This window comes from Sturnira hondurensis, unplaced genomic scaffold, assembly GCF_014824575.4.
Source record: "Sturnira hondurensis isolate 20B ecotype Veracruz unplaced genomic scaffold, ASM1482457v3 Scaffold0018097, whole genome shotgun sequence".
In the NCBI taxonomy this organism is placed as follows: domain Eukaryota; kingdom Metazoa; phylum Chordata; class Mammalia; order Chiroptera; family Phyllostomidae; genus Sturnira; species Sturnira hondurensis.
In genome coordinates this window covers 1,126,774-1,151,629 of record NW_028090728.1, presented here as the reverse complement: position 1 = coordinate 1,151,629, position 24,856 = coordinate 1,126,774, and the positions used below count along the sequence as shown (strand labels likewise).

General features: G+C 37.3%; 1 protein-coding gene across 1 annotated transcript in view; it reads left to right on the top strand.

Annotated features, from left to right (window-relative positions):
- Positions 1-22,766, top strand: part of ZNF286A (zinc finger protein 286A) — a 64,851-nt gene extending 42,085 nt beyond the window's left edge. Inside the window, exon 6 of the mRNA XM_037068793.1 lies at positions 20,795-22,766. The gene's annotated coding sequence lies outside the window, so the exon portion shown is untranslated. The remainder of the gene's footprint in view (positions 1-20,794) is intronic.
- The last annotated feature ends 2,090 nt before the right edge of the window (positions 22,767-24,856 follow it).

Here is a 24,856-nt window from a genome sequence, read left to right as displayed (position 1 = left end):
TTATTTACTTACTCACCTATTGACAAGCATCAAAGGTTTTCCCTTGATGCAAACAAAGTTACAGTAATGTTTCTGTAGAGTTAATGTTCTTCTAGATGTAAAAGTGAAAATTCATAGTGTATATACTTATGTTTGGTTTTAATAAATATTATCAAATTTCCCCTAAAATGACTAACCAATTTATAGAATGAGTAACTGTCTACTCCTTTGCTAAACCTGGTATTACCAAACTTTCTAGTTTTTTCAGTGAATGAAATTTTGTTTTCGTTGCATATATTTTATTATTAATGACATTGAGCATTTTTAGATATTTATTGCTTATTTTTCTTTCCTGTGATGAATTTAAATAGCTAAACGTAGCTCCTTTGTTATCTCCCCCAGAACTTTATTGGTAGCCACAGATATTCTCCATCGGCCAAACACACGAACAAAAAAAAATTTGGAATGGGAATATCATACATTGTAGAATTTAAGACAATATACTAAATTAAAAGGCATCTACTAACAGAATATATAATCAATGATGAAGGTATTATACTCTTAGGTGACCTGAATAACTTCAAAATATATACAGCAAAAGTTGTCTGACATACAAAGAAAATAGAAAGGCATAGTTACAATGGGAGACTAATTATATTCTATCTATAACACAAGTTAGATTTTTAAAATAAAGCCAAACTTGTAAATATAAATGTATATCTTGAATTTTGTAATGTATAGACAAGAATACACTTTCTTTTTGAGCATTCATGAGCATACACAAAATTTATTACATATTTAACCCAAAACTTTAGTAAGCTACAAACATTAGAAATTATGTGTGTGAAAAGGTGCATCCTTGTTATTTTAAATAATTATACATTACATCAAATGGCTGTAATGTAATTTATTCATCCATTACCCTTATGATGGATGATTTACTTGCTTTTGCACACAGTGCTACAGCAAGAATTCTTGCATAAATATTTTACAAACTCATGTTAATGTCATATAGATCATAAGAATTTCAGTTAAAGATCTTGATAGGTTCTTCAAGAATGCCTTTTAGAAGACAGTACAACTTACATTCTTACCACTAGTGAATGTAAATTGTAAATTAATATTTCATTCTTCTTTCCTTCCCAGCCAACCTTTAGAAAGATGTCTATCCTTCCTTATTCCCATTCATTCCTCGGCCATCTGCAGTGTTTTCCAGTCCTACCACACCACCAAAATTACACATTAAAGTCAACAGCCATTTTTTTTTAATTAAAGCCAGTGGAAGCCTTTCATTTCTTACTTTACTCAATCTTCTCAACATCAGACACCATCAGTGACACCAAACTTGAAATGTTCTGTCTGTGCTCTTGCCCTCTTGCCCTCAAGTTTTACCCCTGGACCGGTGTAGTCCCTTGCCAATTTCCCTCGGTCAGGGTGTTCTTCTGCCTCCCTCATCACTAAACTGTGAGCTCCTTAATGGTGGATCTTGTTGTATCCCCATTGCTTTCCACTGTGTTTGGCAGATCGTAGGAGTCAATAAATATATGTGGAATTAAATAATGGACCATGTCTTTTTGAAATTAATTTTATTTGCATTGAATAACTTATACACATAATTGAAAACTCAAATACTGCTAAAAGGCTTATAAATAAAAAAAAACAGAATTCTTCTGCACACCATAATTAAATACTTTTCCACTCCTTTGGCTTTAAAAAAAATTATGTCTGTATTTCTAACTAGTATACTTATGCCATTCTTTCTTAATGTAATGTAGTTCAGTAGGCCTGAACTACATTTTGCAATAAAAAGAAAACTTGGAGGAAATTTTATAGTAATCTTCAAATTAAAGACTCTCTTGGCCCATAAGTTTTGGGTTGTTGTGAGTTCATTTTCATTTGTTTCCAGAAACTTTTTGATTTCTTCCCTAATTTCAATCTTGACCCATTTGTTGTTTAATAGCATACCATTCAGTCTCCATGATTTTGGGTGTTTTGGGTTTTTTCCTTTGGGGTTGGTTTCTAATTTCAGTCCCTTGTGGTCAGAGAAAATGCTTGGTATGATTTCAATATATCCCCTAGAGCAAGGAATATAAAGGAAAAAATAAACAAATGGGATCTCATCAAAATAAAAAGCTTCTGAGCAGCTAAAGAAAACAGCATTAAAATAAAAAGACAACCAACTGTATGGGAAAACATATTTGCCAATGATACCTCAGACAAAGGTTTAATCTCCAAAATATACAAAGAACTTACACGACTTCACTCTAAGAAGACAACTAACCCAATTAAAAAATGGGGAAAGGACTTGAACAGACACTTCTGCAAGGAGGACATACAGAGGATCCAGAGACACATGAAGAGATGCTCAATATCGCTAGCTATCAGAGAGATGCAAATTAAAACTACAATGAGATACCACTTTACACCGGTGAGAATGGCTATCATAAACAAAGCAATAAACAACAAATGTTGGAGAGGGTGTGGGGAAAAGGGGACTCTGGTCCACTGTTGGTGGGATTGCAGACTGGTACAACCATTATGGAAAACAGTATGGAATTTTCTCAGAAAACTAAAATTGGACTTGCCTTTTGACCCAGCAATTCCACTGCTAGGATTGTACCCTAAGAACCCTAAAACACCAATCCCAAAGAACCTATGCACCCCAATGTTCATATCAGCACAATTTACAATAGCCAAGAGTTGGAAGCAACCTAGGTGCCCGTCAGTAAATGAATGGATCAAAAAACTATGGTACATATACACAATGGAATTTTATGCTGCAGAAAGAAAGAAGGAGCTCCTACCCTTTGCAACATCATGGATGGAACTGGAGAGCATTATGCTGAGTGAAATAAGCCAGGTGTTGAAGGACAGATACCATATGATCTCACCTTTAACAGGAAGCTAAACAACAAAACAAACAAGCAAGCAAAATATAACCAGACACTGAAATAGAGAACAGGCTGACAGTGACAAGAGGGGAGAGGGGAGGGAATTTCAGGGGAAATAAGGGAGGGATTTAGAAGAACCTATATAAAGGATACATGGACAACAACTGAGAAGGGTGGAAATGGGAGGGAGGGGGGAGCATGGGGGGGTGGGATGGGATGGGAGTAATAGAAAACTGTACTTGAAAAATAATTAAATAAAAATATTGGAAAAAAAATTTTAAAAAGAAAATTGAGTTAATAAATTATATTAAAAAAGACTCTCTTGGAAGGTGACATAGCAGCTTTGATATTTATATAATCTTTAAATACAGTGTGACTAAAAATTCTTCATGAAATGTATATATGTAAATGTAAACCAAAATTATTTTAGACTTTAATAAGGAATCAAAAGCATTTGTTTGAGAAAAAGGAGCCTCGAAAAAAGCTGAGAGAAACAGATTCAGGTTGCAAATTAAACTCTGCTCCACAGAGACAAATGGGAGGTCACCTTTTGCAGAGAATTTTCCCACCACAGTTGCCATTTTGGTAAACAAGAGAGGCACAATGCCGAATTGGAGAGTTCAGTCTGAGGTTCTCCTTGGTATACAGAGCACTTGATAAGTGCCTGTCAGCAAATATCTGTTAGACTCATACTATTCATAAAACTTGGGCTCTCAGTTGACCATGGGGAGTCCATCTCAGCATATAAATTTCTCCTTGGGATTAACATCATATGAATTTTCTTGGGGTTCATGAGAGAAATACATATAAAAGTAAATTCTCAAAAGAAAGATGGCCCTGGCTGGTGTAGCTCAGTGGATTGAGTATGGGCCTTTGAACTAAGGGATTGCGGTTCAATTCCCAGTCAGGACACATGCCAGGTTGCAGGCCAGTTCCCAGCGGGGGACACACGAGAGGCAACCATATATTGATATTTCTCTCCCTCTCCCCTTCCCTTCCCCTCTAGAGATAAATGAATAAAATCTTAAAAAAAAAAAAGATGAACCTGATAGAATCAGTAAGCACTGAAACTGCTATGCCAGGACCTCATAGCCTACAAACTGAGTTTTAACAGAGAACAGGGGACAGGGCACAGAACATAGGACTTAAAAGACTTCCATAAAAAGCCAAGAACTCTTGAAGAGCAACACACCCAGTGAAGAAACCATAGAGGAGAAAAAGAAAGCACTTCCCAGAGATAGACTACAGTAATATTGGTTGTCTCTTTCTCTGGTGAAGTTTCTGCAAATGTAATTACCTTCAAAGCTTTTTGAGTTGCATTCACATTAGACCATACCCACATCCACAAATCTCTTCAAGATAAGCCCTTCTCTACCATGACTATCTACTGAAATTGTTGAGCGACAACACCCTAAAAACTGACTAGAAGTCCTGTCGATTCTCTGAAGTACTTACTACCTTTAGAGCTCTCTGAAGTCTTAGCAAAGGATTTTCCTGTCATCCCTAGGCTTTATCTTTAGGCTGTGCCTTCCTGATAGTGTCCCGGATTTTATCTTTACCCAGAATCCATTCCTTAATATTAACATCATTTGCTGCATGGGAAGTCTATTAATTTTCAAAACTTTCCATTTATGGCTACCTCATGTTTGGCATCCTTCCTTTAGTTATTCTCTCCTTGCATTTTAGTGTAAGTAACAAGAAGAAACCAAGAGACATTTCAGTATTCTGCCTCGAAATCTCTTTTCTAGGTCACTAAGTTCGTTAGATACATATTCTACTTGCCACATTACTGCTAGCAAAAGTGTTATTAAACTTTTTGCCACTACATAACAAGGATCTCCTTTCTACCAGTTTTCAAAAACACTTTTCTCACTTTTCTTTGAGTATCAGCAGCAGCCTCCTCAGAGGATGCTCCTTCTATTAATTACTCTGCAAGATGACATTAAACTTTCACTGACTCTCTTCAAAATCCTTACAACTCCACCTACAACCTGGTTCCAAGACTACTCCCATAAACTAGTGAGAAAAAGACAGGAATCCAATAGGGAAAAAAAAGCAAAGCTCATGGGAATTTCACTGAAAAGGAAGCACAAATGTTCATAGCAGCTCTATCTGTATTATCGGAAACCTGGAAAAAAGTCAGCTATCATCAATAGCAGAATAAATAAATATATTACAGTATATTCATAAAATATAATGCAATTGAGGGGTAAAAATTAATCAATAACCACAGTTTCATGCATTAACATGAATGAATCTAGATAACATATTTACCAAAGCAAGCAAAAAATATATAATACAATCTATTTATGCAATATTCAAAAAGAAGCACAATTAATTGGTGCATTGTTTAGAGATGCATGTATATTTGGTTAAACTATTTTAAAAAGCAAGGAAATATTTAATACAGCATTTAATATAGGTTATTGTTCCTGCAAGGATAAGATTCAGGAAAGACACACAGGAGATGTCAAAGGTATTAGCAATTTCTTATTTCTTAAGCTGGGTAGGGGTACACTGTTGTTCGATTTATACTAATTTTTGTATAGACATTCTTATGTGCATTATATATATATATAAAATAAGTTTTTAAATTCTTTAAGAACTCTCTAGTGAAGAAAGAAACTTACGCTTCTTGATTTCAGATAATAAACCAATGGTTAGATGTTACTTGTGGACAGATTTATATTTAAATTGTAAAAATGAATGATAAATTATAAAAAGCTTCTGAAAATGGAGTAGGCTGTCTTGTAAAATAATGTGTTAATTCTTGGAGCAGTTCAGGCAGAGATTAAATGACTCCTTGCTGAAAATATTTAAATATTTTCTTAGGAATTAAACTGGGTGACCTGCAAACCCCCTTCCAAATTAAGGATTTTCTGTTTACACAAATCTCCTTGCCATTAGTATATACATATTTTTTCCTAATAGGCTATGTAATGGATAATTTTTGCTTTGTCCCATGTGTTTGATGTTTAGGAATTAATGACATTCAAGAAGCAGGAGACTTCACTGAGAAGAACGGAACTTGATGAACCCTGCACAGGGCCATAGCACTGGAGAACTGCAGGAACCTGGTCTCTCCAGGTAAAAACAGCTTCTCTTCTGTGAAGTTTTCTTTCCAGCTTTCTTTTAGATCAAATGGAGTTGAGGGTTCAGAGATTATGATTTCTTCTGGACACTTCATGGACTAATTATATCCCCAGATTCAAGTAAAAACTCTGCTCTTTGTAGAGTAAAAAATTTGTATTTTCATTGGCCTATCATGAAAACTGCACCTGGAATGTCCCCCAGCTACCTTTGTAATCATATGCAACTCTTTCTTTCAGCCACACCTTCCAAAAGATTGATGACCTTATGGAATCCTAGAATGGCTTTTGTCACCACCACGGGGAAGTCCCATTTCCTTTTTGCTGATTCCAACCCAGACATGCTTTCCCAATTGGAGGAAGGGAAAGAAACTTGGATGGGGATGAGGCAGATTTTAAGAAACTTCTATCCAGGTAAGTAAATGAGAACCCAGATATTAAGATTCATTTCAAGTACACCTTCACTTGGTATTTTTAAGTTACCTTTTGAAATTTTTGTTTTAGTTAAGTCTTACCAAAGCTGTGTCACAAGAAAAAAGATATGTCTTTTTATATTTGACATGCTTTGCTTATTGTCTGTATCTCATTTTGTCCTGAGCTATTCTCTGGTCTTTGATTCCAGTCAGAATCCTCTATCTCATCCTATTCTTGAGACACTTTCCCTTCTGCATTTAGACATGCCTATAAATTTTGTGAGTTTTTTTTAATTTAGCCTTTCTCTAATCGATCTGACTTTTCTAGTTATTTTTAAATTTTCTTTTAATGTCCAAGCTCCTAGGCTTGTAATTTATACCCACATTTCTGGTGATTGTGCTCCTATTCATTTTCTTGACTTGTATATAATTTTTCTTTGCAACAGTTAATACTTCTGTATTAAATGTCATCACTTTTCAACCAGAAGCTATTAATGTTTTCTCTTCCAACTTCTCACACCCTGTGTTTTACTGCCCCTTCTCTTTTTTTTTTAATACTCACTTGAGGAGATATTTATTGATTTTAGAGACAGAGGAAGGCAGAGAGGGAGGCAGACAAACAGATCGACAGACACCAATGTGAGGAATATCAATCGTTTACTTCCCATGCACACCCTGACTGGATATCAAACCTGCAACCTAGGTGTGTGCCCTGACGCAGGATCCAACCCACAACTTCTTGGTGTATGGGACAATGTTCTAACAATCTGAGCCACAGGGCCAGAGCTGCCCCTTCATTTTTTAACTACCTTTATGAGATCACATGCATGCAAATAATAAACTTTTAAAATCATTTGTAATTCCTCAGCTCAACAATAACCTGCTTATCAAAGTATGATGTGTGTATTTCCATACCTTTTTCTATCCACAAAAACAGAGATCAATAATAATATATACTTTATAGATATAGATATAGATAAATTTCTACTTAATAGAAAGTAGTACAAAGTACAGGAGCATACCTCTCCTTTTTCAAATTTCATTTTTTACTTTATATAATAGTTTTCTGTGTAATTAAATATTTTTCTGTTATTTAAAAAAGTTATAAAAGTTCCATACATACTGTTCTCCAATTGTTAAACATTTAGATTATATATACCTTCAAACACTGTGCTGTTCCTACTCATTTTTTCTCCTAAATGTATTTTCTTTATATTTTTTCCTCTTCCTGGCTCTTTCTTACATATGGTTCCTAAGCCCACTGACAACTCATTCTTCTGGCATAATAGTAATAATATTAATAAATACTCAAATAGCAATTTACATATTATTAACTATTTTATTCTCATAATAACTCTCTTACTGTATTTCATTTTACACACAAGAAAATTGTGTCACAGAAAATTAACTTGCTTAATTAGAGGTTAGATGGGATTTAAACTCAGGCAATTTGGACCTAGAGTTCATACTCTTTTAAAAAAAAATTTTATTTACTTATTTATTTTAGAGAAAGGCAGGGAGAGAGAGAGAGAGAGAAACATCAATTTGCTGTTTCACTCACTTATGCATTCTTAGTTGATTCTTGTCCCTGCCCTAACTGGGGATAAAATCCACAGCCTTAGTATATCAGGGCAATATTCTAAACAACTGAACTGCCCAGTCAGGGCTAGAGTTCATACACCTACCAGTCCTATCACACTGCCTTTCTAAAGAGACTCACCAGGGCCATCTACTCAGAAGTTTTTGATTATAGTTTCTGTGTTGAAAATGTCAAAGTTCAGTTCTTTTCTCTTTTCCCCACTTACATTCTCCATTGAGCACCCCTTTGTTTCTTCAAACTCAAAATACTTAAATTTGATTTTATTAAATATAACTTCTTTCATTTGTTCTCCCTCCTACTTTGGGTTTTTCTTTGGATTAAAAGAAAAAACAAAGAAAGCAAGAAACACATGGCTCCAAGCTTAATATCTCCTTTTATCAGAGGAACCATCTTGTCTTACTCTTTAAAACTAAAAATCCTAGTGTCATTTTATTTTTACTTTTAAAAATATTTTATTGATTATGCTATTACAGTTGTCCCATTCCCCCCCATTCCCTCCTGTCCTGTACAACCCCTCCTACCCATATTTCCCCCCTTTAGTTCATGTCTGTGGGTCGTATATATGAGTTCTTTGACTTCTCTATTTCTATACTATTCTTAACCTCCCCCCGTCTATTTTCTACCTGCCATTTATGCTATTTACTCTCTGTACCTTTTCCCCCTCTCTCCCCCTCCCACTCCCCCGCTGATAACCCTCCATGTGATCTCCATTTCTGTGATTCTTTTCCTGTTCTATTTGTTTTCTTAGTTCATTTTTGTTTTTTGTTTTTTCTTCTTAGGTGTGGTGTTAATAGCTGTGAGTTTGTTGTCATTTTACTGTTTATGATGTTGATCTTTTAACATAAGACCTTTTAACATTTCATATAATAAGAGCTGGGTGATGATGAACTCCTTTAACTTGACTTTATCTGGGAAGCACTATATCTGCCCTTCCATTCTAAATGAAAACTTTGCTAGATAGAGCAATCTTGGCTGTAGGTCCTTGCCTTTCATGACTTGGAATGGTTCTTTCTAGCCCCTTCTTGCCTGCAAGGTTTCTTTTGAGAAATCGGCCAGTAGTCTGATGGGAACTCCTTTGTAGGTAACTGTCTCCTTTCCTCTTGTTGTTTTTAAGATTCTCTCCTCTTCTTTACTCTTAGATAATGTAATTGTGATGTGCCTTGGTGTGTTCCTCCTTGGGTCCAACTTCTTTGGGGCTCTCTGAGCTTCCTGGGCTTCCTGGAAGTCTATGTCCTTTGCCAGATTGGGCATGTTTTCCTTCATTATGTTTTCAAATAAGTTTTCAATTTCTTGCTCTTCTTCTCCTTCTGGCACCCCTGTGATTCAGATGTTGGAATGTTTAAAGCTGTCTTGGAGGTTTCTAAGCCTCTCCTCATTTTTGGGGGGGGATTCTTGTTTCTTCATTCTCTTCATTCTCATTCTCTTCATTTCTTCCTTCTGCTCCAAACTATTGATATGAGTCCCCATTTCCTCCCTTCCTGTTGATTCCCTGTAAATTTTTCTTTATTTCATTTTTCATAGCCTTCACTTTTTCCTCTTTTGTGACCATACTCAGCCATTTCTGTGAACATCTAGATTACCAATGTTTTGAACTCTGCATCTGATAGGTTGGCTATCTCTTCATCACTTAGTTGTATATTCTCTGAAACTTTGATCTGTTCTTTCATTTGGGCCATATATATATATATGGGCCATATATATATATATATATATATATATATATATGGGCCAAAAATATATATATTTTGTCTCAGCATGCCTGTTGTAAGGTGAGGGGTGGAGTCTTAGGTATTCATCAGGGTGGAGCAACCCACGTTGCTGAGCTGTGGAGCTGTACTGGGGTTGGGGGTGGTACAAAAGGGAGCAATGCTGCTTGCTCAGCTCTTGGTGGCTTTCAGTCACTTCCTTTACTACCCACAAGCAAACTGGGCTGTTCTGGTGCTGATTCCCAGGAGGGTGGGTTTGTGTACATTCTAGGACCCTGTGGGTCTCTCCAAAGAACTCTCCTGTGAGACTGAGAGTTTCTCCAGCCACCTCAACCCCCACAGTTTTATTCAGTCAGTGGTTTTCAGGCTTTGTTTCCCCACACTGGAACCCTGGGTTGTGTGGTCTGTCTCACTCCCCAGTTGTTCCTCCCAGTTTATTCACACGCAAATGTGGGACTGCCCACTTTGCCAGCCTCCACTTCACTCATCATGGTCCTCCAGCCAATGCCTTATGGAGAGTCATCTCCACTCCAGCTGCCTGTCTCTGCCCCTCTTATTAGTCTGGATGAATGTTTCTTCTTTAATTCCTTGGTTGTTGGATTTCCATACAGTTCATTTTTCTGGCAGTTCTGGTTATTCTTTGTTTTTAAATGTGTTGTTGTCCTTTTGGTTTTTCTGAGGAGGCAAAGTATATCCACCTACACCTCCATCTTGGCTGAAAATGCAATCTTAAAAATTATTTTTTAATTTTTTATTTTTCAACTACAGTTGATATATATATATATAATATTAGGCTCAGGTATACCCTGTAGTGATTAGACATTATATAACTTACTAAGTGATCATCTCAATAAATGTTATACCAATCTGAAACCATCCATAGTTATTAGGATATTATTGACTATATTCCCTATGCTCTATTTTATATCCCTGTGACTATTCTGTAACAACCAATCTGTATTTCTTAATCTCTTCACCTTTTTCATCATCCCCCAAACCCCTCTCCAGTCTGGCAACTGTCAAAATGTTTATTGTATCTATGAGTCTCTTTCTGTTCTGCTTATTTGTTTATTTTGTTTTTTTAATTCTATTGTTGATAGTTATGTATTTATTGACATTTTATTCATATTTTTATCTTTTTTCTTCTTCTTCTTGAAGAAGGCACCTTAACATTTCATGTAATGCTGATTTGGTGGTGATGAACTGCTTTAGCTTTTCCTTGTCTGGGAAATTCTTTATATGTACTCTGATTCTATATGATAGCTTTCCTGGGTAATCTTGGTTGTAGGTCTTTGCTTCTAATCACTTTGAATATTTCTTGACACTCCAACTGACCTTCAAAGTTTCTGTTGTGAAATCAGCTGACAGTTTTATGAGAGCTCCCCTGTAGGTAAACAACTGTTTTTCTCTTGCTGCTTTTAAGATTCTCTCTTTGTCTTTAATATTGAGCATTTTATGATGATGTGTCTTGGTGTGGGCCTCTTTGGATTCATCTTATTTGGAGCTTTTTACACTTCCTGGAATCATATGTCTATTTCCTTCACCAGATTAGGAGAGTTTTCTGTCCTTATTTTTTTCAACCAGGTTTTCTTTCTTGTATTTTTTTAGGTGGTTTTCTTTTTATATATTGAATTTTTATATTTTCCCATTATTATTTATCCTGCTTACACCCTTCTTGCCCCCACAATAAACACACTGTTTTCCATGTCTATGAGTCCTATTTCCTTTTAGCTAAATCTCTCCACCTCTTAATCCCGCCCCTGTAGCTGTCTTCCTGCTTTCTCTCTCTATGAGTCTCTCTCTATTGTGCTTGTTAGTTCAGTTTGTTCATTAGATTCCATGTATTAGTGAAATCATATGGTATTTGTCTATCCCTGGCTGGCTTATTTCATTTAGTATAATGTTCCTCAGATCCATCCAAACTGTCACAAAGGGCAAAATTTTCTTCTTTTTTCATAGCTGAGTAGTATTTCATTGTGTAAATGTCCTCTAGGTGTTTTATCTACTCATCACTGATGGACACTTGGGCTAATTCCATATCTTGCCAATTGTAAATAATGGTGCATGGGGTGCATTATTGTAACATGGGGTGTTTATGTTCTTTGAATTAATGTTTTGGGTTTCTTTGGATATATTCTCAGTGGTTGGATTGCTTGGTGATAAAGCAGTTCCATTTTTAATTTTTTGAGGTAACTCCATACTGTTTTCCATAATAGCTGCGCCAGTCTGCAGTCCCACCAATAGTGCACTAGGGTTCTCTTTCCTCCACATCATCTTCAACACTTGTTGTTTGTTGCTTTGTTTATAATGGCCATTCTCACTGGTGTGAAGTGGTATCTCATAGTGGTTTTATTTTGCATCTCTCTGATGGCTAGTGATGTTGAGCATCTTTTCATATGTCTTTGGGGCCTCTATATGTCCTCCTTAGGGAAGTATCTGTTTAGGTCTTTGACCATTTTTTAATTGGGTTGTTTCTCTTCCTGGAGTGGAGTCATGCAAGTTCTTTATATATTTTGTGTGGGGGAGCTTTGCCCACAGAGCCCCCCCCCCCATCCACGAAGGATGAGAATAAGTCTACCGAGACATGATCTGCTTGGGGAGGAAAGATGGCCAACCTCTCAAAGGAAAAGGACCAAGAGCCTTTTCCTCAGTGGGCTTTTATTGGGTTCATTTTGCACAGAAATACAGGTAAAGCTCATTAATCATTGTTGGGCAGTAAGGATCAAACAATAGATAGCATACAAAGAACTACTAAGGCTTATCCTGAGTCAGGGTCTGTTAGCTAGAGGGCTACAAAACTTTGGGAAACAAACTCATTTCCTGCTTGGACCCCTATCATTTAATTGTGAACATTCTTAGCAAAGCAGGTTTCACAGGATTTTTATATATTCTTTCTTAGTCCTGATCACCCGGGGAACTGCCCTTTCCAGCACAAGGCTGCACTGCCCTCTGTCATTGTTTCAGGCTTAAGTCAGGCAGTGGAAGTAAGGCAGCCAAGATATTAGGAGACTTTTCACAGACAGAATGAAGACTCAGGTTATGTCAAAGATGAGGGGCAAGGGTCCATCACCCCCTTTCTCCATAGCTCCCCCCAAGTCCTTCCCTAGGGCCTCCACGTGATGGTACCTGTCTTAGGTTGTCCCCACTTGGGGAATCTTACCTGTCATTGGCTAACCAATCAAGCACTGAAGGTCAGTTATGGACAAAGTAAAAAAGGCAGAAACAGTGTTCCTGCCAAGAAGATAAGGTTTGTCTCCTTAGTGGCTTACAGTCTGAAGGTCCCTCACTCAGCCTTAGCCATGGGGGGATTAGAGCTCCTGAAACCAGGCACAGTGGTTCCCAACAATTTTGGAGATCAAACCCTTGCCTGAAGTATCATTGGCAAATATGTTTTCCCATGCAGTTGGTTCTCTTTTCATTTTAATACTGTTTTCTTTACCCATGCAGAAGCTTTTCATTTTGATGAAGATTCATTTGTTTATTCTTTCCTTTATGTCCCTTGCTCCAGGGGACATACAGTGAAAATGTTGCTCTGTGGAATATCAGAGATTTTCCTGACTGTGTTCTCCTGTAGTACTTTCATGGTCTCACAACTTATATTTAAGTCTTTTACCCACCTTGAATTTATTTTTGTGTATGGTGTAAGTTGGTGATCAAGTTTCCTTATTTTGCATGTACCTTGTTGAAGAGGCTATTTTTACTCCATTTTATGCTTCTGTCCCCTTTGTCAAATATCAATTGGCCATAGAGACTTGGGTTTATTTCTGGGCTCTCTATTCTGTTCTGTGGGTCTATGTGTCTGTTCTTATGCCAGCACCAGGCTGTTTTGGTTACAGTGGCCTTGAAATATAGTTTAATATCAGGTATTGTGATCCCCCCTACTTTTTCTTCTTTCTCAAAATTGCTGCAGATATTCAGGGTTATTTATAGTTCCACATAAATTTTTGAAGTGTTCTATATCCGTGAAATATGTCATTGGTACATTAATAGAGATTGGATTGAATCTAAAAATTGTTTTGGACAGCATGGACATCTTGATGATGTTAATTCTTTCAATCCATGAATGTGGTACAGTCTTCCATTTGTTCGTGTCTTCCTTAATTTCTTTCTTCGGAGTTTTGTAGTTTTCTGAGTACAGATCTTTTACCTCCTTGGTTAGGTTTATTCCTAGGTATTTTCTTTTTCTTGTTGCAATAACAAATGGGATTTTTTTCCTGATTTCTGTTTTTGATATTTCATTGTTAGTGTACAAAAATGCCTTTGATTTCTGAGTATTGACTTTGTATCCTACTCCTTTGCCTAAATTCCCTTATTAGGTTGAGTAGTTTTTTGGTAGAATCTATAGGATTTTCTATGTACACTATTATGTCATCTGCAAACAATGACAGTTTTGCTTCCTCCTTTCCAATTTAGATGCCTTTTATTCTTTTTTCTTGTCTGATTGCTGTGGCTAGGACTTCCAATATTATGTTGAATAGAAGTGGTGAAAGTGGACAACCTTGTCTTATTCCTGGTCTTAGTGGGAAAGCTTTTAGTTTTTGCCCATTGAGTATGATGTTGGCTGTAGGTTTCTTGTTTATGGCCTTTATTATGTTGAGGAATGCTCCTTCTACTCTGACTTTGCTGAGTGTTTTTATGATAAGTGGAAGCTGTACCTTATCAAATGTTTTCCCTGCACTTATTGATACAATCATGTGATTTTTGTCTTTCCTTTTGTTTATGTGATATATTACATTTATTGATTTGTGAATATGGTACCATCCTTGCATCCCTGGGATGAATCCCACTTGATCATGGCATATGATTTTTTCAATGTATTGCTGGATGCGGTTTGCCAATATTTTGCTGAGGATTTTAGCATCCATGTTCATCAGCGATATTGGCCTATAGTTTTCTTTTTTTGCTGTGTTTTTATGTGGTTTTGGGATTAGGATAATACTGGCTTCATAAAAAGAGTTTGGGAGTCTTCTGTCTTCTTGGATTTTTTGGAATAGTCTATGAAGGATAGGGGTTAGCTCTTTGTTAAACATGTTAAAGGGACTTATATAAGAAAAAGAAGATGAAAAATATGAACAGTGAAAGGACAGAAAACTCACAGTTATTAACAAGCACACCTAAAACAAAAGCAAACCAAGAGGACAGCTAGATCAGGAGTGGAACCATAGAAATGAAGAACACATGGAGGGTTAGCAACAGGGGAGTGGGAGGAGGAGAAGGAGGGAGAGGTACAGAAAATAGCATAGACAGTAGGTAGAAAATAGATAGGGGGGAGGGCAAGAATAGTAGGGGAAATATAGAACCTAAAGAACTGGAGACACGTGATCATAAATTAAAGGGGGGAATGGTGGGGAGGTGCAGGGTGGAGGGGAATGAAGGGGAGAATAGAACAACTGTAAGGTATAATCAATAAAATATATATTAAAAATAAATGAATTAATTTTAAAAATTTTTGTAAAATTATACTGTGAAACACTCTGGTCCAGGGCTTTTGTGTGCTAGCAGTTTCTGTATTACTGCTTTGATTTCACCTGCTGTTATCGGTCTGTTCAGCCTTTCTGCTTCCTCTAAATTCAGTTTTGAAAGATTATATATTTTTTTAAGTTGTCCATTTCACCTATGTTTTCAAATTTCTTAGCATATAGTTCTTCATAGTAATATCTTACAATCCTTTGTATTTCTGTGGTATCCGTTGTAATCTCTCCTCTTTCACTTCTGATTATGTTTATTTGGGTCCTCTCTTTTTTCTTGATGAGTCTGCTTAAAGACTTGTTGGTTTTGTTTATCTTTTTAAAGAACCAGCTCCTGGGTTTATTCATACTTAGAATTGTGCTTTTAGTCTCTATGTCATTTAATTCTACTCTGATCTTGGTTATTTCCTTCCTTCTATTTGCTGTGGGCTGTCTTTGTTGTTTTTCCTCCAGTTCTTGTAGGTGTAGGGTTAGGTTGTTTATTTGAAATATTTCTATCTTTTTTTAGATAGGCTTGTATCGCCATACTCTTCCTTCTGAGGACTGCCTTCACTGTGTCCAAGTTTTGTATTGTTGTGAGTTCATTTTCATTTGTTCCCAGAAACTTTTTGATTTCTATCTTGATCTCATTCTTAACCCATTCATTGTTTAAAAGCATGCTATTCAACTCCATGAGTTTGAGTGTTTTTGAGTTTTTACCATGAGGTTGGTTTCTAGTTTCAGTCCCTTATGGTCAGAGAAAATACTTGATATGACTTCAATGTTCTTGAATTTGTTGAGGCTTGTTTTGTGTCCTATCATGTGGTCCCTCTTTGAAAATGTCTTGTGTGTATAGGAAAAGAATGTGTATTTTGCTTCTTTGGGATAAGAGGCTCTCTATATGTCAGTTAAGGCTATTTGATCTAAGACATTGTTCAATGCCACAATATCTTTGTTGATATTTTGTTTGGAAGATCTATCCATTTTTGACAGTGGGGTGTTGAAATCCCCTACTATAATTGTGTTGCTGCCAATATCTTTCTTGAAGTCCTCCAAGATTTTCCTTATATATTTGGGTGCTCCTGTGTTGGGTGCATATATATTTACAATGCTTGTGTCTTCTTGATGGATTCTTCCCTTGAGTATTATGAAGTGTCCTTCTGGGTCTCTTTTTATGGCTCTTGTTCTGAAGTCTATTTTGTGTGATATATGTATTGCTACCCAGGCTTCTTTTTTTCCTGTCCATTTACTTAGAATATTTTTTCCAACACTTCACTTTCAGTCTGTGTAGGTCTTATGTTCTGAGGTGGGTCTTTTGTAGGCAGCATATGTTGGGTCATGATTTTCTATCCACTCAGCTATTCTATGTCTTTTGACTAGAGCATTTAAACCATTAACATTTAAGGTTAGTAATGATAGGTACTTATTTATTGCCATTTTACTTTCTTTGTACCTGTGTTCCTCTCTCTCACTCTTTTTCTTCCTTCTCTTATATCAGACCCTTTCACTGCTCTTGCAGTGCTGGTTTGGAGGAGGTGTATTCTTTGAGGCTTCTTTTGTCTGGGAAACTCCTTATTTGCCTTTCCATTTTAACTGAGAGCCTTTCAGGATAGAGTAGTCTTGGTTGCAGGCCTTTGGTTTTCACTACTTGGAATATTCGCTGCCAATATATTGTGGCTTAGAGCAAATAAAATGAAGAAAACTAAACAGAAAGAAGATAAATAAAAATGCTAATAAAATAAAAGAAGTAGTAGCCCTGGCTGGTGTAGCTCAGTGGATTGAGCATGGGCTTGCGAAACACACTATCACAGTTCCATTCCCAGTCAGGGCACATGCCTGGGTTGCAGGCCAATTCCCGGCAGGGGACTCATGAGGGGCAACCATGCGTTGATATTTCTCTCCTTCTCTCCTTTCCTTCCCCTCTAAAAATAAATAAATAAATAAGTAAAATATTTTTAAAAAATAAATAAAAGAAGTAAAAACAATGGAAAAATAATATTGTTTTTATATGAAAAATAATATGAACTTGCATGTTATTGTTTAAAAATAAACAATAACATGTAAGTTCTCTGGAATAGAAAAGTGAAATTTGTCTCAGTTTCTCAGTTGTTGTGGTTAGCCTCATGTTTCCTCTTTGGGTCTGTCTCTGTATCTTTCCCAACTCTAGATTTTATTGTCTTGCTTGGGGAAAAAGCGTCCTGCAGACTTCAAACCTGCCAAGCAAGTTCTACTGGTCTTCCTGGATCCCCCAGGCTGAGGGGGGTTGGGCTTCGCTTTACTCCCTTCTTACGGTTTTGTGCGGATGGGGGTCAGGTCTGGGCCACAGTCTTCACAGTGGCCCAGCCCCCAGCGAAGGTCCTCTGTGCACTGCTGGGCCCCCACTGCCCATGTTCTCCAGGCTGGTGCCTTCAATCCACCAGTTGGGCCATCTTTGAGGTGCACTAATTAGGGGCAACTCACACACCACCTCACCCTCTTTGCTGTCCTAGGTGCTAGGCACTCTCAAAGTCTCTTCAGGGTAGTTCAGCTCCCCCACTGAGTTAAGTCTTTCTGCAGAATACTAACTCCCTGAGCCCTGCTGCTCTCCTTTGCAGGGGGCACCTCCTTCTTCCTCATAGGCAGCCAGCCTGGCTGCGCACAGGAGTGGAGGCGCTGCAGCAGCTGTGGTACCAGGAACAGAGGTGGCGCAGCCTCGGTTGTGGCAGTGAGGGTGGGAGCACAGCTGGTGGGCAGGGGTAGCCACTGTGGAAGAGTTGCCTAAACAGCGACCAAGAGCCTTGTTTTGAATAAAATCCTCCTGTTAAGAGCCTGCCGCTCTTAACAAGCGCCCAACCTCTCACACAGCCCAACTTTCCAACCAGACTGGAGACTATCCAGGTCAGGCTCCATCACAGCTCACCTCTTCTCACTTCTCCAGGTGTCACCTGGCTCTCCGATTTCTCTGGTAATGACTCACTCAGCGTCCACAGTCCCAGTGGGTGAACACTGCCCCTGTGTGCCTCCCACTTTGTCTTTATTCCCCAGAGAACTTCAAGCATCCAGGCCCATCCTGGTGCCATTCTATCTTCCCTGTTTGGCAGGAAATGGAGATGTAGATTTGGCTCTCATCCAAGAATCCTGTGGCAGGCATCAGCCAGTGCTGGGTCAGGGGCTGCATTACCCCTGGCCCCACACTGGTCCCAGGGACCTTACCATCCCAAAGCAATCTCCTTATCATCTGTTTTTCAATGTTCTCTACAATTTTGGCCTCCACCCTTCACATATGCTGGTATTCTGTTGGCTGTTCACTTTGTTCCTCAGAAGATCAGCTAGGTGTTCCACCTGTGCACAGGGGGAAGTGGGCTCCACTCCCACCTACCTTGCCATCATCTTCCCATATCTAATCCTCATTGTGGTTTTAATTTGTATTTCTCTGATGATTAGTGATGTTGAACATCTTTTCATGTCTATTGGCTATGATGTATGTCCTCTTTGAAGAAGGGTCTTTTCAGGTCCTTTGCCCATTTTTTAATTGGGTATTTCGGTTTTGAGTCTTACACGTTCTTTATAAATTTTGGATATTAACCCCTTATCAGATATTTTGGCGAATATGTTCTCCCATTCTCTGGGTTGTCTTTTTGTTTTGTTGATGATTTTCTTTTTTGTGGTAAAAACTTTTTAGTTTGATGTAGTCCCATTTGTTTTTTTTCTTTTATTTTTCTTGCCTAAGGAGATATATCAGATAAACTATTGCTACGAACAATGTTCAAGATTTTATTGCCTGAAGTTTTTATGGTTTCAGGTCTAACATTTAAGTCTTTAATTCATTTTGAATTTATTTTTGTGTATGGTATAAGAATGTGGTCTAGTTTCATTTTTGTGCACATATTTGCCCAATATTCCCAACATCATTTATTGAATAAACTTCAAATAGGTTTTCAATTTCTTGCTCTCTCTTCTCCTTCTGGAACCCTCGTTATGAGAATGTATTGCCTGAAGTTGTCCCAGTGGCTCCTTACACTATATTCAATTTTTTTGGGATTCTTTTCTATGTTTTGTTTTTTGCTGTTTGATTGGTTGTTTTTTGCTTCCTTATGTTCCAAATCACTGATTTGATTCTTGGCTTCATCTACTCTACTATTGATTCTCTGTAAATTATTCTCTATTTCAGTTAGTGTGTCTTTCATTTTTGATTGGTTCTCTTTATGGTTTCTACATCCTTTTCCATGTTGTTGAAGTTCTCACTAAGTTCCTTGAGCATCCTTATAATCAGCATTTTGAACTCTGTGGTAGTTTGCTTGCCTGCATTTCATTCAGTTCTATTTCTGTAGTTTTCTTCTGTTCTTTTATTTGGGACCTGTTTTTTTGTTTGTTTGTTTGTTTGTTTTTTGGTCTCTGTGTTTTGGCTGTTTCCCTATTTTTGTTTCTATATATTAGGTAAAACTGCTACAAGACTTGTAAAACATGTCTTGGACTTGTAGAGTGGCCCTGTATTGTAGGTATCCTATAGGCCCAGTGGTATAGCCTCCCAAGTCACCTGAGTTGCACCCCTATGTGTGCTGTGAGCACTGTCACATTGTAGTTGAGTCTTGATGCTATTAGCATCACTGTGAGGGATTGATCCGCAGACAAATCTGATGTGAGGATCAGCTTTGACTACAATGGAGGAGCTGCTGTGCAGCAGTTAACCCTAAGGAGCAGGATTTGCTTCAGTGGATCTTTGGTGCTCATCAAGTTGACCCCTTGAGTTTGTCACTTGTGAAAGTGGTAGGGTTTCAATCTGTCATGCTCTGAAGCTGTTCACTAAGTGTACTAACTCTGCGGCCTCCTTGGATATACAAGGTCAGCCGTAACCTGTGCCCTGCCTGGGGCCATTGGGCATAAGCTGTAGAGTGACCTGCAGAAGGCTGCTACTTGTGCATGCCTTAGAAGTGCCCAGGAGAGGCCAAGCTGTGAACCAAAGTTAGCTGCCACTAGTGTAGCGTCTGGGGCCACTAAGCAAGAGATATGGGATACACAGAGGCCAGATGCTATTTGTTTGTTTTTAGAAAAGTAGACCTATGAAGCAAGACAAACCATTCATATGGAAAAGCTACAGGAAAGGTTTTGGGTGGGTCAGGCAGGGGAATCTCAGAGGGTCTCAGGGCAGGGCCAATAGTGTGAGCCAGATTAATGGAGCCTCAAGTGTGTTGCCCAGGCTCTTTGCTGGGGGGCTCTCAGAAAAGGAACAACTACCTCTGCTAGCACTTCTGTGTGGCAGAAAGCTGCCCTACCAGCTCTCATTCACGTGCCAGACAATTCAGTTCCTCCCTGTATGTCCCTGGTGCCTTTCGAGCTGCTGCCCCAAGTGCTGGACCTCCAAGGGAGTGAGACCAAATAACTCTGTGTGGGGGCCCTTTAAGAGGAATTTCCTGGGACTCCAGAAGTCTCTGTCTCATTCAGCCACAATCCCCACTGTTTTTTAAAATCAGGAGTTATGGGGACTTCTCCTTCTGCTGTGGAGCCCTGAGCTGGGAGTTCCGATGTGGTGCTGAGACCCTTCACTTCTCCAAGAGGACCTCTGTAGCCAAAATATCCCTCCCAATTTTCAGTAAAAAGTTAACTCTTTTTTATTTTCACTATCAGGTTAACATTATAGCAGTTACTTTCCTCCTTTCATTGGAAATAATATTTTTTTCAATCTCTTTCAGACTGGAAGATCATACCTGAAACTAATCAACCTGCTCCTACAACAGATATTTCTGAAAACAAACATGCCAAGGAACTAGAAAAGGAAGACAAAAAATGACCCACAGGACCCTACTTTAGGAGACTCCTGGAGAAGAGATAACAGGTTATAGAAACAAAATAGTTGGGATAGTTTGAATAAGAGAATAATTACTCATGAGAAAATTCTCCCTGGAGAAAGTGACTTCTTATTGAAGTCTCTTCTTTTTAAAGTACAGAGAACTCTTACAGAAGATAGTAATCACAAAGATAATCTATATGTAAAAAGTTTCAAAGAAGACTCAGAGCTAATTGTTCAATCAGAAACCTACTTGGGCAAGAAAACTTGAAAGACCGTTAAGGGCAACAAAGTTGTGAGACCTGTTAAAATAGATAAGAAAATTAATGGTAAAGAGGAACTTTATAAATATATTATTTATGGAAAAGCTTTTAGTTTTTTATCATCACTTATTCAACACCAGAGAAGTTATACTAAAGTGAAATCATATGACTGTGACAAATGTGGGAAAGGATTTAGCCAGTCTGCATATTTTAATTAACATAAAAAATTAACAGTGGAGAGAAACCTTATAAATGTAACAGATGGGGAAAGTATTGTTTCCTCAATGTTAATTAACAGTGAATTCATACTGAAGAGTAAGCTTATGAGTGCACTGACTGGAAAGGTTTCACCCAGTATGTGTACACCTTACGTAGCACCTGAGAATTCATACTGAAAATATACCTTACGTATGTCATGAATATGGTAAAGCTTCGGTCAGACAGCAAAACTCACCAAACATTAGGAAATTCACACTGGGTAGTAGCCCTGCAAATGGAGCAACTATGGGAAAGCTTTTAGTAATAACTCACACCTTACTGTGCAAATGAGGATCCATTTTGCAGAAAAGCCATATAAATGCAATGGATGTAGGAAAGCATTCAGGAGTATCCCAGATTTTACAGTTCATCAGAGAATTCATACTGGAGAGAAACCCCATAGATGTAATGAATATGGGAAAGCCTTCAGAAGTAACTCAAGCCATACTTTGCATGTTAGAGTACATACTGGATAGAAACCTTATGAGTTTAATGAATGTAGCCAGTCATTTAGTCATACAGTAAATTTTGTAGAACATCAAAGAATTCATACATGGGAGAACTATGTAAGCATAACAAATGTGGTAGAGCCTTTAGAAATAAATTGCTTGATTTGCTGTATATCAGAGAATTCATATTGGTCACAAGCCATATAAATGCAATGAATATGAAAAGGCCTTCTTGCATTTCTCATCTCTTATTACATATCAGCAAGTTTATACAGAAAAGAAACCTTACCATGTAATGAATGCAAGAAATTATTCAGGCTAAAATCATACCTAATTAATTGTTTGTCAGGGATTTCATACTGGGGATAAACCATACAAATGTACTGAATATGAGAAAGCATTCACTCAAATAGTAAATCTCACACACAAAAAAAACCAAGAAAATTCACACCGGACTGAACCATGTAAATGTACAAATTGTGAGAAATCTTTCAGGAGTAACTTGTTCCTTTTTGTGTATCAGAGAACCCTACTGGATAACGACCACATACATGTAATAAAGGTTAGTGTTCACTAACACATCACAGTTTACTCTGCATAAACGAACTTATACTGGTGAAAAACCTTACAAATGCAACAAATGGGGTAAAATCTTCACAAGTAATTTAGGTCTCGATGCCATTCAAAGAATAGTATAGGGGAGAAACCATTTAAATGTAATGGCTGTGGGAAGACATTCAGCCAGGTGATACATTGTTGCAGAAAATCAGAAAATGCATACTTGGGAGAAACACCATAAAACATGAGGAAATATGGAAAAGTCTTAAGAAGAGGTTCTGCTCTGGCCAGAAAACTCAGTTTAAGGTTAGAGCATAGCAATATATAAACTTTTCAGGTTCGATCCTTTGTCAGGGCATATACAAGAAGCAACTAATGGTGGCATAAATGAGTGGAAAAATAAATCAATGTTTCTTTTTTCTCTGTCTCTCTTTCTCTCTGTCTCCCTTCCTGTCTCTCTCTAAAATCAACTTTAAAAAGAAGAGTTTCTCACCATATTATGCATTTGCAAACACATACTGCAGAGAAGCCCTATACATGTAAAGGATGGGATGAATGTGAAAAAGCTTTTAGGTATAGCTTAAGCCTTACTACACATCACAGAACACATCAAAGAGCATGAACATGAAGAATGCAAGATGTTATAGGATGTCAATTCTCAGAGAACACCAGAGGATACATACAAAAGTAAATTTTATATATCTAATTAATGTGGCAAGAAAAACCTTCAGCAATCATTTGTACCTCACTGTTCATCAAAGAATGCATTAGTGTGGTGAAAACTTATATCTGTAACAAAATGGGAAATCAATAACTTATATATTATTTATGGCTTTATCAGAAAATTTACACTTAATAAACTAACCATAATTAACATAGAATGTTTTTCAAATATCATACTTGATTATTCTTTCAGTTTTCACTGAATACTTTGAAAAAAATTTGGTAAACAATCATACAGTGCAATAAATGTAGGTAAGTAAATTGTAGAAGTAAGTATTCAACTTTGAAATTCAGAATAAAATAAATTTTATTGATATCTTAAAAATAAAAATAATCATGTTAACAAAATGAAAAATCAGTAACAAATAATCTAGCACTTATAGAAAATAAGATATGCAAAATTTTAAAATTAATTTTACTTTATAAAACCTACATAATTATATTACAAAATACTAAGGAAGTACAGAAAAACAACCCCTGTAATCCAGCCACCTTATTAATCCTACCACCCAGAAGTAAGCATTATAACAGTTTACTCGTGGCTTTATATTTATATACCTATTTTGTAGTTTTAATCTTATTACACAGGTGTTTTATATAACATTACACCACAAATATATTTATCCTGTTTCGTGTGTGGTATAAGTGATATGTTAAACACAACCCATGAGGCAAAAGAATAAGCAACTTTATGTTTCACTTTCATTTTAAACCTCATAAAGGTCTAGTGTTCCTTTCTTTAGGTGAAAATTTAGGCAAGCTGCATGACATGTTGTGAAAAAGAGTTTCTGTGATTATATTTGTAAAAATTTAGTCACAACTTAGAAATTAAAATGCCTAATTCCATATAATAACCTAAGAATCCAATCTGTATTTGATTTATTTTTTTATTTAATTCTTATCCAAGTATAGTTTTCTGTTTTATATTCCCTGCTCTGTACCCCCAGTGCTCCCCACCTCCCTCCCATTTCCACCCCCCACCTTAATTATTGTCCATGTGTCCTTTATACCTATTCATGTGAGTCCATCCCCTTTTCCCCTATGATTCTCTCCCCTCTCCTCTCTGGACCCTGTCAGCCTGTTCAGTATTGAGTGTCATTGGTCATATTTTGCTTGCTTGTTTGTTTTGTTGTTTAGATTCCTGTTAAAGGTGAGATCATATGGTATTTGTCTTTCACCACCTGGCTTATTTCGCTCAACATAATGCTCTCCAGTTCCATCCATGATGTTGCAAAAGGTAGGAGCTCCTTCTTCCTTTCTGCAGCATAGAATTCCATTGTATGGAATTGTTCTTATATTTGTACCATAGCTTTTTGATCCAGTCATTTGATTTAAAGTTAAATAACCTCTTCTCCGGCTCACTATTTCACACAGGGAAGCCTACCGTGCAACAGGAGGGCATAACCAACTTCATCCCCACTCCTTTGGATGTGAGACATCTACACTTCCTTCAGATTTGGAGCTAGGAGAGAGGGGAGAGTTAGGAAAAGACCTTACTTGACTGGTACTATTGTATGCTGGCTTTGTGTTTTCTAGACTTTGCAGAGGTTTAAAGATGATTCAATACTTCTATGGCTCTTACACAATCTTTCTATTGTCAAACAAGAAAGAACTGAGTCTGCAAAATAAAAGTTTATTTGGGGGTCTTATTGAGAGTTGAACCTCGGAGACACAGATTCAAGAGAAATATACTCCAGGAAAGACAAAACCATAGGT